Here is a 15,779-nt window from a genome sequence, read left to right as displayed (position 1 = left end):
ACATTACTATTATCTGTAAGTTACATGCCTTCATTGCTAACTAGCAGCAAAATTACTAACACAATTTCATACATGACAACATTTCTGTTGATTTCCCCAGTGGCTCTGATATTTTGAGCGGCTGTTATGTGTCATCTCCTCAGTATGGTCCCAGTAGAATGGCGGTATCGACAATTAAGAAAGCGGGGATGGGAAAGGAGAGAGGGAGGGAGAGAGGGGAGAGGGGATGACCAGGGGCAAGGTCTGTGAGATGTTGGAGGAAGTATAGACCTGGGCATACTCTCATTGGAAATAAGACTGAGAGGAGTTTTGACATAATTAGAAATGATCACGCTGGGTTTAGAGAGGTTAAATGGTCAAGCAACAAAATAAACATGGAGGTATAAGTGGGATGGGTGGGAGAACATTTACAAACGTCAAAAAAATGTGAAAAATGATGATCATCTTCAATCTCTCACTGCTGCTGTCAGCCGTTGCCATCTCCTTCAAAAGGACTACAGTCATGCTCGTGCCCAAGAAAAGCAGGGTGAGCTGCCTTAGCTACTGAGGTGAAGTGTGTTAGAGTGATTTTTGGGTTTAGGACATATACATTTAGCAATTGACTTTGGCTACTGCTCTTCATATCGGAAACTGTATTGTGGATTCAATTTGGAGTGCAGCTCTGAACAATGGAATCCCAGACCAGACAATGCTGATTAAAATTAATTTGGATGTCTGTGGTGTGGATGGGAATGGGGGAGTGTGAAGGTTGTATGCAGTTTCAAAGAAAGCATTGTATACATTGTAAATATAGAATAGGCCTTTGATGTTCACGTAAAAATATCAGCCCCACGTCAGGCCAGACAGACCTCAATATGATGCCTGCTGTACCCTGTTTTGTCGAGCAAAGTCACTTGTCTCCAGACTTCATGAAACCACATTTGGTATCCGGAGTGTGATACCTTTGTGCGACCCATCGAGTGGCCAGCCATCTTGGCAGTTTAAGTGGGTGAGTATTTTTAGAAATCAGCACTCACACTTGGATCTGTTTGGGTTGGTGGTACACGGGAACATGAGGTATCACGAACACGGAGAGCTGAACTGGTTGATATTAAAGTGTGTTTATGTAAGAGACGAAACTTTGCGTGTTAATTTTGTGAGACCGAGCCATCAGTAGCAAAGGGTAATTACCGACAGTTTGGGTCACCAGATTGGGGGCGTGTATTCTCGTTTGGGGAACTCCATTTTAGCTTATGCGTTTTGTGAGTGTAATGCTCAGGAATACAGCAGGCATCATGAGTTCAGGTGCTCAAAAGTGGCAGATTGAGGAGTACATACTCTGTGGGTTAACTGCTATCCGTCAATTTTATACTGCGTAGTGTGAAGATAATTTAGGGAGAGTTTTGCCCAAATATATCTGTCAGGATGGCACCTATTGAGGTCAGCCAACATCAGGTCAAGAACCCTGATGATCTGAGCCAGCTCATGACTCTGATTATAAGCCCTTCTCCCCCGCGGAGAAACAGAGAATTTTGTCAGAGTTGCCCTCACTTAAGGTCGCATGTGGGAATTTGGAATTCTGGCGTAGGCTAGAGGAAATGGTTAATATTCACCAGATGCACCCTAAAGTTATATACGTGTTGGTAAAAGCGTAGTCCCCGAGGAATATGTCGGACAGTATGGCATGTGGTGCAAGATGGTACCTGGGCAACTGGTGGGAATGCCAGCAGTGAGGAAAGGGAAAGGGAAAGTGAGGCAGTGACTGGGGGTGGTGAGAGTAACTGGGGAACGATAATGTCAGTGATTTCAAGAGCTGATGAGATAATGGATTATGCAGAACATAGATATCGAGTGTATGAGACGTATTTATAGTTGGATAATCCAGGGAGGGAAAACCCAGTCTTCCTGAAAGGCCTGAGCTCAGCCCACCAGGAAGTTTCGGATTTAGGGATAACGGTGGGGTCAACCTACTCTGCAAGAGTTTCATGGGCCAGTGAGATAGACCAAAGAAAGTGTAAGAGAAATCGTAACATGGCTATAGTGAATGCAGCTGCTGTGATGTCCCAGAGGGTTTGATTTGTCAGCCGGCAGCTGGGGCACATAGCAAGGAATAGATGTGGGAGAGTAAAGGAGTTAATACGCTACAGCTGTGGCTTATCAGGTCATGGTTAAGGGCAGCATCCAAAAAACCCAGCAACCTCTCACCCTATCAGTGCCCAGTCTGACCAATCTGACTGTTGATCATAGAGCTGGTGACAACTGCTTCTGGGTCAGGAAAAGATGTGGCTGCCACCCCCATTGCCAACACTGGTGACCTGCGGATATACACAACAGCTTTGTTAGGGGCTCAGCAATGTGATATGTTAGTGAACCCGGGCATCTGAATCGATAACTGACCCACCCTTGCCAACAACCGGAAAGGCTATTTATATTATGGGTGTGGGAGGGGAAACAGTGAAAGCAGAAAGAAACAAGTCACAAGTACTTGAAATCGGTGGGGTGCAGCTTCCAGTACATTCCTGGGGGGTCTGTCCAAATAATGAGGGCACTATCCTTGGAATAGATATCCGAATGGAAGCAGGGGCCATTATCGATTCAGGGAAGGGAATAATAATACGGACAAGTCAGGGGCAGCGAACACGTACAACCGATAGAATGCACAACCTGGCTAGCACTGTCGCAGCTGTGCCAATCATCAGAGACTGGAGCCAGGGTGGTGTCTGTAGGTCACTTTGTCAGCAGTTACCACACGCAAGACTGTGGTCGAGAAAAGATAAACCCAGATAAAATAGAGGGGACTTGCATTAACCCCATAAGCTGAACCCTGTAAAAAAAAGCTGATACACTGACCATTGTTCAGGGTATAGGGAAGGAACTAAAACACCAGGGGGACTGCATCAGGTATTAACTCGCCTATATGGCCAGTGAAGAATCCTGATGGGTCATATTGATCAACAATAGACAAGATCGTCAGTAAGACCACGCCAACATTGCATCCCATTCTGGCCAGCCCGGCAACAATCCTGAACGGCCAGTCTACAGAACATAATGCTTTTGCTGTCCTGGATATCGCTAATAGAGTCTGGGGGCTCCCCTTAGCACCTGAATCCCGTGACCCATTTACTTTTGCCTTGGGTGGGTGGGGGGGGGCAGCAATATGCATGGGCCAGATTCCCCCAGGGATTCCACACTAGTCAGCCATTTTTCATAAGGTTATGGTGCAGACTTTGAAAAAGTTCAAGCTAACGCCCTTCCGGTCGACCCGCTTACAACATGCAGATGGTCTCCTAATGCTTTGGAAGATGAAGCAGGTCATTTAGAGGCAATAGTCAGTGTTTTAGATATACCGTGAGACGGGGAGTTTAAAATCAGTCCACTCAGAGAGGAAAGCAAACCGTACAGTACCTAAGCTACCCCATTCCCCAGGGGAGGAGGGACAGACGTTCGGCAATCAGCTGCATGCCCCGACCAGTAAACGTAAGAGGAGTGAGGAAGGTAATGGGTCTATTCAATTTCAGCTGTAATTTCATGCCAGGGTCACTAGTGGCCCCAATGCAGGTCTTGATTAAAGGTGGGAAGCCCCCACCCCCACCCTCCCCAGAGGAAGTAATTTGGGGAGCTAGATGAGGAAAATGCTTTTAGAGATATCACAAAATCCCTGGTCTCTGCACCTACGTGAGGATTACCAAAAGCAAAGCAGTACGGTGCAGGGCCATGGGGACACAGGAAGGCTAGTGGCATGTTATTCAAGGAAACTGACACCATTACAGTAGGACTTCACCGCTGTGTCACAGCTTGGGACTGCGCAGCGCGGGCCGTGTGAGTAAGCGAACCAATTGTAATGGGGAGACAACTCATACAACGCACGCCCCATACCGCTGTAGAGCTCCTGAATACGGGGAGGCTGAGGGCAGTCACAGACAGCCGAAGGGCAGGTATTCGGCACGGGCACCTATTACAACAATTGCTGGAAGCAGTGAGTCTGCCTGTAGACGTGGCAGTGATTAAAGCTAAAGCTCACCAGAAAGGGGAGGGTAAAGAACAGGAAGGGCAGACATCATTGTGAAGAGGGCAGCGGAGGAACAAGAGGCAACTGAAATTGCAATTCTGCAGGAAGAATCGACTGAAGCCAGTTTAGTAAAATTATATGAAGAGGTGGAGGCAGAAGAGAAGGAGAATTGGAGGAGAAAGGAGCAAATGAGGGACCAGATGGGAGCTGGACACACGGGGAGGGGAGGAAGGAGTCCATAAGGCCATCAGACCTTAAGATATAGGAGCAGAATTAGGCCATCTGGCCCACCGAGTCTTCTTCGTCATTCAATCATGGCTGATCTTGTTTCTCCTCCTCAACCCTATTTCCCAGCCTTCTCCCCGTAACCTTTGATGCCATGTCCAATCAAGAACCTATCAGTCTCTGCCTTAAATACACCCAATGACCTGACCTCCACAGCTGCTTCACCATCCTCTGGGTAAAGAAATTTCTCCACATCTCTGTTTTGACTGGATGCCCCTCTATCCTGAGGCTGTGCCCTCTTGTCCTAGACTCTCCCACCATGGGAAGCATCCTTTCCACATCTACTCTGTCTAGGCCTTTCAACATTCGAAAGATTTCAATGAGATCTCCGTCATCCTTCTAAATTCCAGTGAGTACAGACACAGAGCCATCAAACGTTCCTCAAATGGTAACCCTTTCATTCCTGGAATCATCCTTGTGAAACTCCTCTGGACTCTCTCCAATGCCAGAAAATCTCTTGGCACAACCATGTATTAGGAAGATACTACTGAGGTTATCTGAGTTATACTACTGAAGTTCCTTGGGCGATGCATCAGGGAAGGCAGAGCATGGTCAAAACTCTCCCTGCAGGACAGGTGGTGGCCAGGGATGGGCAGGGATGTTGAGAAATTCTGCAGCCGTTGTATCATTTGTGCCCAGCATAACCCCAGGAAGGGCAGAAAGCTGCAGCTGGCAAATCAGGCACGGCCGAGGGGACCCTGGGAAAACATCCAGATAGAGTCCACGGGGTCCTTGCCAAAAAACAAGTGGAAAAGCTACTGTCTAATAATTATGGATCACTTCACCCGGTGGGTAGGGGCTTTCCCAACAAGGGACTGCACCGTCAGCACCGCTGCACGGATTATAGTTCAGGAAATTGCCCCAGGGTGGGGAGTCCAGGTGGACTCGGATCAGGGAGCATGTTTCACAGGGACAGTAATGAAGGAAATGTGCCGACTGTCAGGAATTTGACAACGGTTCCACATACCCTACCACTCTCAGAGTTCAGGAAAGGTAGAAAGGATGAACTGAGCTATCAAGAATGCCTTAGGCAAAGCAATGGCTGAGATGCAATAGACACGGTTGATGTATTACCAGGAATCCTGATGGAATTACTAACAACCCCAACCTGCACACTGGGTCTCAGCCCCTACGAATTATTGATGGGGTGAGCAATGCGACTCCCTTACGGGCTGTGGTGAGCCCGAGGCTTACAGGGTTAAAATGACACAGCATGTGAAAGGTCTTTGTAACCAATTTAAAGTGTTGAAGGAGCAAGCAAAACAGTAGAAGCGCTTTGCTGATCAGAGAGAGCCAGAGGAAAGGAGTTAGTCCTGCCACAGCCGGGAATCAGATCATGGTGAGGGTGCTGTCTGAGAGGGCAGTGTTTGCTCCCAGTTGGACAGGACCACAGATGGTAATTTCAACAAGTGACACTTGTGTCCGTGTGCACTGGTGAGGCAGCCAGTGGAAACACTGGACTCTGGTTAAACCGTATGACTCACCCTCTTGTTGCTCCCACAGATAGAGCAGGGGATGAAGTGTACCCAGTAACCGAGTAATTACAGAGAACCTAAATGATGAATACCAGCCGGCCACACCTGACCACAGAAGATGAAAACACACCCACAGGAAACGTGAAGGAAGGAGACACCGAGAGCGTGACTGAACCCCATGAACAGCATGCTGAAGTGTAATGGTGATTGTACTCTGTAATGAAGGCTGGTTGCTGAAGGTAGATGATTCGTTGAACAGCATAGAACAAATAAGATATTGGGGAAAATACATTCCACAACTTCCAAGGCACGGCAGCCTGAGAAAGTCTGCACACGGCATCTAAAGGCAGTCACCCTCCAGCCTGAATGGGGACCGAATACAAATGAGCTGGGCCCTTTCAGCAGGTGGGCCATGATCGACTGGACAGTTTGGAAAGGGGCTGCCACCGGGGAGAGGTCCTTGCAGTCGTTGGCACAGGACCACCCCAACCCCTTCCTGTACATTGATGAGAGGGTCTGTGGGCCTCGTGCACTCACCTTCCCGCTACCCCTGGAAAGAGAGAGTTATAGCTACCAGAGAATGAAGGGGTGAAGACGAGGAATGTGACTAAGCTGCAATCAGCCAGCAGGCGAACAGTTAACAGGTGTAGAAATGAAGCCTCATTTCTAAAGACTGTTGTTCAAATTTCTGGAACAATCTCTCCACTCAGCATTTTGTAGGTAGAGGTTAGTGACGATAGGGTTGATGGAGATGTACATAAAGTAATTGGGGGGAATTCCAAGGCAGGGTATTTTTGCTCCCCTACTTGAGTGGATCCTCCTTTAGGTTGGCCTTTCTTGGTTCAAATGTATTTTTGCCCAGACAGACCGAGAGGAGAGACTGTTAGAGCAATTTTGGGGTTTAGGATGTATACATTTAGCAACTGACTTTGGCTACAAGTCTTCGCATCTGCAAATGTATTGTGCATTTAACTTGGAGTGAAGCTCTGAACATTGGCTTCCTAACAGCCGTGAATCCCAGACCTGACAATGTCAATTAAAATTCATATGGATGTCTGTGGTGTGGATACAAATCGGGAGGTGTGAAGGTTGTATGTAGTTTCAAAGAAAGTATTGTATACATTGTAAATATGGAATAGTCCTCTGAAGTTTAGCACACGAAAATATTAACCCCCATGTTGAGTCAGCCAGACCTTTCGACCGAAAGCGTCTCCACATGATGTCTGCTGTACCTGGTTTTATCGAATAAAGAAGCTGCTTTCTATCCAACAGTACCTTTCTCCAGTGACTTCTCAAAGAGCTTTGAGAGGTTGGTCATGGCCAGAGTCGACTCTCACCTAAACAAGGACCTGGACTCGCTGCAATTTGCCTATCACCACAATAGGTCTACACCGGCTGCAATCTCACTGGCTCTCCACTCAGCCTTGGATCACCTGGACATCAGCAATACCTATGGAAAACTGCTGTTTATTGATTATTGCTCAGTGTTCAACACAATCATACGCTCAGTTCTAATCAACAAGTTCGAAAATCTGGGTCTTTGTACATTCCTCCGTAATTGAATCCTTGACTTCCTCACTGGGCGACCACGGTCTGTGCGGATCACAAATAATAGCCCCTCCTCATTGACAATCAACACGGGTGTACCTCAAGGATGTATGTTTAGCCCAGTGTTTTACTCTCTCGACATCCACAACCATGTGACTAGGCACAGCTCAAATGACATCAATAAATTTGCTGATGACATGATTATAGGAGGCAGAATCTTAGATGGTGGCAAACAGGTGCACAGGAGTGAGATAGATCAGTTGGTTGAGTGGTGTCACAAGAACAACTTTGCACTCAACATCAGTAAGACCAAGGATTTGATTGTGGACTTCAGAAAGGGAAAGTCGAGAGAACGCAAACCAGTCCTCATCGAGGATCAGCAGTGGAAAGGGTGAGCAGTCTCAGGTTCCTGGGTGTCAACATCTCTGAAGATCTATCCTGGGTCCATCATATTGATGCAATTACAAAGAAGGCAACGCAGCAGAGATATTTCATTAGGAATTTGAGGAGATTTGATATGTCACTAAAGATTCTAGCAAATTTCTATAGATGTCTAGTGGTGGGCATTCTAACTGGTTGCATCACTGTCTGGTTTGGAGGGTCCACTGCAAAGGATTGGAAAAGGCTGCAGAAAGTTCCAAGCACAGTCATCTCCATCATGTGCACTAGCCTTCCAGCATCAAGCACACCTTCAAAAAGACATGCCTCAAAAAGGTCTCATCCATCATTAAGGACCCCCATCACCCAGGGCTTGCCTTTCTCTCATTGCTACCATTAAGGTGGAGGTACAGGAGCCTGAAGACACAAACTCAATGATTCAGAAACAATTTCTTCCCCTCCGCCATCAGATTTTGGAATAGACAATGAACCCATGTACACTACCCCAATATTATTGTACTGTTTAATTTAATTTAATATATGTGTATTTCTTATTATAATTTATAGTATTTTTATGATGTACTGTTGCCATAAAATGACAAATTAAACAACACGTGTCCGTGATATTAAACCTGATTCTGATTCTAATTCTAAGTGACTTTGACTGTGGAAAGATAGTTGGTGCCAGATCAGGTGGTTTGATCAATAGCCATTTTATTAAGTACAATGGGTATCGAATAAAGTGGCCACTGAATGCAGCCAACAACTTTTATACCTCATTCTTGACTTCTGAAGAACCTTTGAATTACAAAATCATCAGGATCCATCAGCTGGTTACAGGCACCACTCCTGCAGTCATGGCATACATAGGGACAAGCGTTTCGGAGACCGCCCTGTGGTTCCGAATGGATTCCAGCTGCTGTAGGAGTGCAGACATTTCCTTTTGGGTGGGGGGAGTGGAACATTCTCTGCTCGTTCGCAAAGTTCTCAAACACCACTGTTACAGTGCGGTACAAAAGTATTACGCTCATATATATAACTAGGGCACAGTACTGTATTTGTCATTGTGGAGCAGAGAGCGAGTTTGTAAATCTGGCGGGAGCAAAGGATGTTGGAAATAGTGAGGGTGGAGTGCCACGGAAGGGGTATGCATGGCACAGGTACAGACAGACTCAGCCCTGAGAGAGCAGGCAAAGTTATTTGATTCCAAACAATTAGTTTATTAATAATTATAGAATGTCTCTCTGGTGCTTCCTGCTCCCTCCCCTCTCCCTTCCCCATTTCCCAACCATGATTCCCCTCTCCCTGCCCCCTTCCCACTCTCTGTCCACAATAGAGACCCATATCAGAATCAGGTTTATCATCACTCACATTTGTCATGAAATTTGTTTTTTTTTACAGTAGTAGTATAGTGCAATGCATGAAATTACTACAGTAATGTGCAAAACTGTTAGGCAGATAAATAGATAGTTAGGGTGCCTAAGACTATTGCACAGTACTGCATACCTGATCCAGCACCACTACTGCTAGCCAGTTCCAGGCATGCACCACCTTTTGTACAAAATCTTTCCCCTCTCATCTACTTTAAACTTTTTAAATACTCCCTTTGCCTTAAACGTAAGGTTTTTTTTAGTTTTTGAAGTCTTATCCCTACGACAAAAATTCTGACTGCCTACCCTAACTTTACAAATTTCTATCAGAATAAACTTCTATAAAGATAATCTTCTCCAAGGAACAGTTTCAACAGTAACACTCTCCGGAACTCTGTTTACTGACTTGAGTTTTTACAAACCCCATTTCCAGAAAAGTTGGGATATTTTCCAAAATGCAATAAAAACAAAAATCTGTGATATGTTAATTCATGTGAACCTTTATTTAACTGACAAAAGTACAAAGAAAAGATTTTCAATAGTTTTACTGACCAACTTAATAGTATTTCGTAAATATACACAAATTTAGAATTTGATGGCTGCAACACACTCAACAAAAGTTGGGACAGAGGCATGTTTACCATTGTGTAACATCACCTTTCCTTTTAATAACACTTTTTAATTGTTTTGGAACTGAGGATACTAATTGTAATAGATCTGCAATTGGAAATTTTGTCCATTCTTGCTTGATATAAGACTTCAGCTGCTCAACAGTCCGCGGTCTCCGTTATCTGATTCTCCTCTTCATGATGTGCCATACATTTTCAATAGGAGATAGATCTAGACTAGCAGCAGGCCAGTCAAGCACACGCACTCTGTGTCTACAAAGCCACGCTGTTGTAGCCCGTGCAGAATGTGGTCTGGCATTGTCCTGCTGAAATAAGCATGGACGTCCCGGGAAGAGACGTTGCCTTGATGGCAACATATGTCTCTCTAAAATCCTAATATACGCCTCAGAATCAATGGTTCCTTCACATACATGCAACTCACCGATGCCGTGGGCACTGATGCACCCCCATACCAAAACAGATGTTGGCTTTTGCACCTTTCGCTGATAACAATCAGGATGGACTTTTAAAATCTTTGGCACAGAGAACTCGATGCCCGTTTTGTCCGAAAACTAGCTGAAATGTGGACTCATCTGACCACAGAGCACGGTTCCACAGTCTTTCGGTCCATCTGAGATGAGCTCGGGCCCAGAGAACTCACTGGCGTTTCTGCATAGAGTTGATGTTTGGCTTCTTCCTTGTGTAATACAGTTTCAATTTGCATTTCTCGATGCAGCAACGGACTGAGTTAAGTGACAATGGTTTTCTGAAGTACTCCCGAGCCCAGGTGGCTGTAATTGTCACAGTAGCATGACGGTTTCTTAGGCAGTGCTGCCTGAGGGCTCAAAGATCACGCACATTCAACAGTGGTTTCTGACCTTGCCCTTTACGCACTAAGATCTCTCTGAATTCACTGAATCTTTTCACAATATTATGTACTGTAGATGTTGAAAGACCTAAATTCTCTGCAATCTTGCGTTGGGAAATGTTCCTTTTGAACTGACTAACAATTCTCTCATGAATTTTGGCACAAAGGGGTGAGCGATGACCCATCCTTGCTTGTAAAGACTGAGCCTTTGATGGACGCTACTTTTATACCCAGTCATGATACCTCACCTGTTACCAATTAGCCTGCTTAATGTGGAGTCTTCCAAACTGGTGTTACTTGAATATTTTGTGCACTTTTCAATCTTATTTTAACTCTGTCCCAACTTTTGTTGAGTGTGTTGCAGCCATCAAATTCTAAATTTGTGTATATTTACAAAGTACAATTAAGTTGGTCAGTAAAACTATTGAAAATCTTTTCTTTGTACTTTTGTCAGTTAAATAAAGGTTCACGTGAATTAACATATCACAGATTTTTGTTTTTATTGCATTTTGGAAAATATCCCAACTTTTCTGGAAATGGGGTTTGTAATTCCTAACTCTAAATCCTATTTTTTTGTAATTTTTTTTATTGAAGTTCATCATCAAACAAACATTTCCATAGGATGTATTTCAGACATTGTACATTTACATCAAATTATCATATATGTCACAAATCTCCACATAGTATTTATCTGAGGTATACACTTATAGAAAAGAGTGGAGAGAAAAAACAAGCAAAAGGAAAAAAACTATGTACAAGTAGGGAGTGATATTTTTTACAACATATTCATTGATTTGTGAGAATAAAATCAGGCCTATGAGGCATTTTGTAGTTAAACCATTTTTCTCAGTATGAATCAAATTGTTCCAGCTTATGATTAACAGATGCTGTTATCTTCTCCATTTTTAAATGTCCATTGTAATTTCCATTCTTGCATTTAAAGTTCTCCTGTGATAACCATTTCCTAGTAAGAATCTTTTTACCAGCCACCAACAGTATATTTATTAAATATTTATCTCTTTTCATCCATTCTTGAGGTATATATCCAAAATATATGGTCTTACTCTCTAAGGGTATTTCACATTTAAAGATGTCTTGTAGGGCATTGTGTATCTCCATCCAATAGTCTTTGATAACAGGGCAGTCCCAAAAAATATGATAATGATTTGCATTTTGATTTCCACAATTTCTCCAGCAAACAGGGAGGTTACTATTATAATGGGATTTCTGAGAGTGTGTAATAAAATATCTTATCAAGATTTTCCATCCAAACTCCCTCCATTTCTGTGAACTGGTACACTTCCATTGATACTTCCATATTATTGTCCATTCTTCCTCAGATATAATTATCCCTCCTTCCTTCTCCCATTTTGTTTTAATGTATGAAGTCAAAAGTGTTTTAAGATTTGACAACCCCTTATACATGCTTGAAATGATTCTACTACCATTATCTGAATAATATGCTTTCCTAAATAGCTCTATCAAGCATGTACTTGCCTTGGTTACATTTTTAAGCATCTTATTAACATATTGTCACATCTGTAAATAATGATAAAAATCTTGTTTTTCTAATAAAAGTTTTTCTTTAAGCATTTCAAAACTGAACAGTGTTCCTTCTTTCATTATGTTGCAAAGAACTGTTATTCCTTTAGCTGTCCAGTCCTTAAATCTAGCATCCAATTTATTTGGTGTAAAATCCGAGTCATATGCACACCATTTAAGAATTGCAATATCTCCCTCTAGATTATATTCTTTTATAGTAGTTTTCCATATTTTAAGAGTCAATTTCACCCATGGGTTATCAATAGTATTTATGTACCTTTGCAGGTTGTTATCAGCCAAAATTGCTTGTATGGAGATGGGAAGTACCCACTCCTCAATGTTTTTCCATTGAGCATCATATGATGGGTTGCACCAACATATCACAGCTCTCAACTGTGCTGCAAAATAATAATCTCTAAGAGAAGGTAAGCCCCATCCCCCCTTTTCCTTTGCTAATTGCAAAGTTTTGAGACAAACTCTAAAGAAGCATTCAGTAGTTGCTAATATGAGTGTGCAAGCTGAGAGGGAAGTTTGCAAAAGTAGCAAGAGAGGCAAACAGAAATCATGAGAAAAGATTTGCAACAAACATAAAAGGGAAGGTAAACATATTCTGTATGTACATGAAGAGGAAGTGGATTGTAAACAGAGAGATGTGGGGCCTGTCAGAGACTGAAGGAAACTTAGTTGAAGAGCAAGAGGGCCTGAATGAGGTAATAATTGGGCACCCAGCACAAATATCAAAGATCAAGGATCGGGGTTTTAAGATGGCGGCACAGTGAAATGTCTGCTTTGCTGAGCTCAGCACCACAACACTGATAATTTCACATATAAAATTATCGGTTTTAACTTCTTTTTTAAATGCCCAAGTGTTGGATTTAATAACATGAACATTGATGAGTATTTTTTTTGAGCTGCTTCAACACCATGTCATCGAAAGGTACTAAAAAGGTGGCAAAGATGAGCTGTACAGAGGGCTCGCCCAGGTCTGAGGAGCTCGCTGCTGCTAGCTCTGCTAACACGTTGGACCCTGCTGTTCGTCAAGTAATTCAGGAAGTTATGGAGAACATATCCAAAATGATGACGAGAAGCTGGGTCCACTCTCTCTAGCACTCCAGAACCACACACTGGAGCTTAAAAATCTTGATACAAGAACGAGCGAGGCCGAGGGCTGAGTCTCCGCGGTAGAGACTGTAGCTGATCAGGCCCAAAGCTGCATCCAGGCACTGGAAAAGCAAGTTCAAAGCCTGTCTGACTATATCGATGATCAGGAGAACAGAGGTAGGAGAAAGAATATAGGAATCATCGATCTACCTGAAGGTACAGAAGGCAGCCAGCCAGTGAAGTGTTTTGAGGGCTGGCTGCCTAATTTCCTTGATTTGGAAACCAAGGCTAAACGCATTAAAGTGGAAAGAAGCAAAACCGGGCCCAGGCCAACGCCCTCGACCCGTTCCATAATTTCGGTGATAAGCAAAGAGTGACGGAGGCTTCGAGGCGCCACGGAACTGATGCCCAGGCTTTAGTATATGAGGGATACAGGCTTATGTTTTTTCAAGACTTTTCGGCAGCCGTTATTTGGAAGCAGAAGGAATTCGACCAGGTAAAGAAGCGGCTGACAGAATCCGGAATCCAATACCTTAAGCTATACCCAGCGGTGCTGAAAATCACCTACAATGGGACCACCAAGATACTTGATTCTCCTGACAAAGCTAAAACTTATGTGGACACGTTAGGCAAAAGAATGTATACAGTATATTGTGTAGCCCTGGTTATGGACGATAACATGCTCGATGGTCACTTTATTTCACCTTTTCATTACTCAACGGCAAGATAGCTTATAGGATGGGTAATAAATTTGCTTTGATTAATACAGTTTCATTATTTGTTTAAATTAGCGGTGCTGCTCCAGCCTGAAGGAGCTTAAACGTGACGGTAACAAATCGGTGTTGTGCTCGCTTCGGCAGCACATATACTAAAATTGGAACGATACAGAGAAGATTAGCATGGCCCCTGCGCAAGGATGACACGCAAATTCGTGAAGCGTTCCATATTTAAAAAAAAAAAAAAAAAAAAACAAATCGGTGGATTGATAAATTATGCCCTGTTTTCATTTTTGACCATGTTAAATGCCATATTGGCAGTGGGGCAGAATATGGGGTGCTGGAAGGTTCAGATCTCCCCTTTAAGTGTGGGGTAAGTCCTCTTGTTCAGCGCTGTTGGCGCTTTGTTTTTTTTTTGTGTTTTTTTAATTTACTTTTTGTTACTCAGCTGATCTTCAGTCGGGTTTCTTCTCCTCCAGAGTCACATGATTGTTATGAAGGGTTATAGCCTTTAACATTAAAATTGTGCACTTGGAACATTAAGGGGAGTCATTCACCAAACAAGAGAAAGAAAATCCTACTAAACCTGAAAAAGGAAGGGGTGGATGTCGCCTTATTGCAGGAGACAAATTTAAATGATAAAGAACATCTAAAACTGCAACAGAGTGGATTTGATCAAGTTTATTTTAATCTTTTAATACCAGGAGTAGGGGGGTGGCCATTTTAATTAGGAAGAACCTACTTTTTAAGTTATTAGACTGCATTAAGGATAAGTATGGGAGATTTGTGATTGTTAAAGCTTCAATATATGGAGAGGAATATGGTATTCTCAATGTTTACTGCCCTCCAGCTCATCCTCTCAAATTCCTAACAGATGCTTTTTCCAAACTTACAAGCTTTCCAATACAAAACATTATTGAAAGTGGGGATTTTAATTGTCTCATGGACCCATTGATGGACAGAGTGCCTAGTGGTCCCCCATTGCTCTCCTCACAGTCCAAACAAATCATGGGCTTTTGTGGAGAATTAGAACTTGTGGATATCTGGAGGTTGTTACGTCCCTCAGACAAAGACTTCACATTATTTTCTAATCCACACAAGTGTTACACCAGAACAGACTTTTCTCTAACCCCCAAAACGCTCCTAGATTTAGTTGTATCCTGCACAATTGGAAATATTGCTACTTCTGACCATGCAGCAGTATATTTAAATATTAAGACCAAAGATAATTCAGCACGACCTAGACACTGGAGGCTGAATCCTCTTATTCTAAAAGATAATAAATTTTTAGACTACTTTTCTTCCAAATTCAAATCTTTCTTATCTATTCATTCCAAATCAGCTAGTAGCCCATCGATGCTCTGGGAAACCACTAAGGCCTATGCAAGGGGATTAATCATCTCCTACTCTGCTAGTAAGAAGCGACAAGCTGCGGAACAGCAGCGCCTAGTGGAAGCAAGGCTTGCGGCAGCTGAGAAGGATTATATTAATAAGCCTTCTGCAGCCAAGTTACAGAATATCACAGCCCAACGCTGTACACTAAACTCTTTACTTACACAAGCAGCCAAAAGAAAATTGACATTTGCTAAACAATTGTTTGACATTTGCTAAACAATTGTTTGACATTTGCTAAACAATTGTTTGATTGTTTGAACATGGTGAAAAACCAGGTAGGTATTTGGCTTATTTAGCTGGAAAGGAAAATGCCTCTCAGACTATTGCTTCAATTAGGGATGGGACAGGAGCACTCACTAGTAATTCTAAAATGGTTAATGTTGTGTTTAAGAATTTTTATTCTAAACTGTATCAATCTGAGCAACGTAATGATGGACAATCTAGGATGGAGTCCTTTTTCAGGAATTTAGATCTCTCAGGCATTTCTTCTGAACAAGAGTCCCTC

At 43.1% G+C, this 15,779-nt stretch overlaps 1 protein-coding gene and 1 non-coding gene across 3 annotated transcripts in view; one reads left to right on the top strand and one right to left on the bottom strand.

Annotated features, from left to right (window-relative positions):
• LOC140740292 (uncharacterized) overlaps positions 1 to 15,779 on the bottom strand; it is an 86,119-nt gene that overhangs the window by 46,603 nt on the left and 23,737 nt on the right. The window lies entirely within an intron of this gene.
• LOC140740431 (U6 spliceosomal RNA) lies at positions 14,008 to 14,114 on the top strand. The gene has a single exon (XR_012101862.1). It is a non-coding gene; the product is annotated as a U6 spliceosomal RNA (small nuclear RNA).

Source organism: Hemitrygon akajei, chromosome 16 (assembly GCF_048418815.1).
Source record: "Hemitrygon akajei chromosome 16, sHemAka1.3, whole genome shotgun sequence".
Taxonomy (NCBI): Eukaryota; Metazoa; Chordata; class Chondrichthyes; order Myliobatiformes; family Dasyatidae; genus Hemitrygon; species Hemitrygon akajei.
The sequence above is the reverse complement of the archived record's forward strand: the minus strand, read 5'-3'. Positions and strand labels throughout refer to the sequence as shown.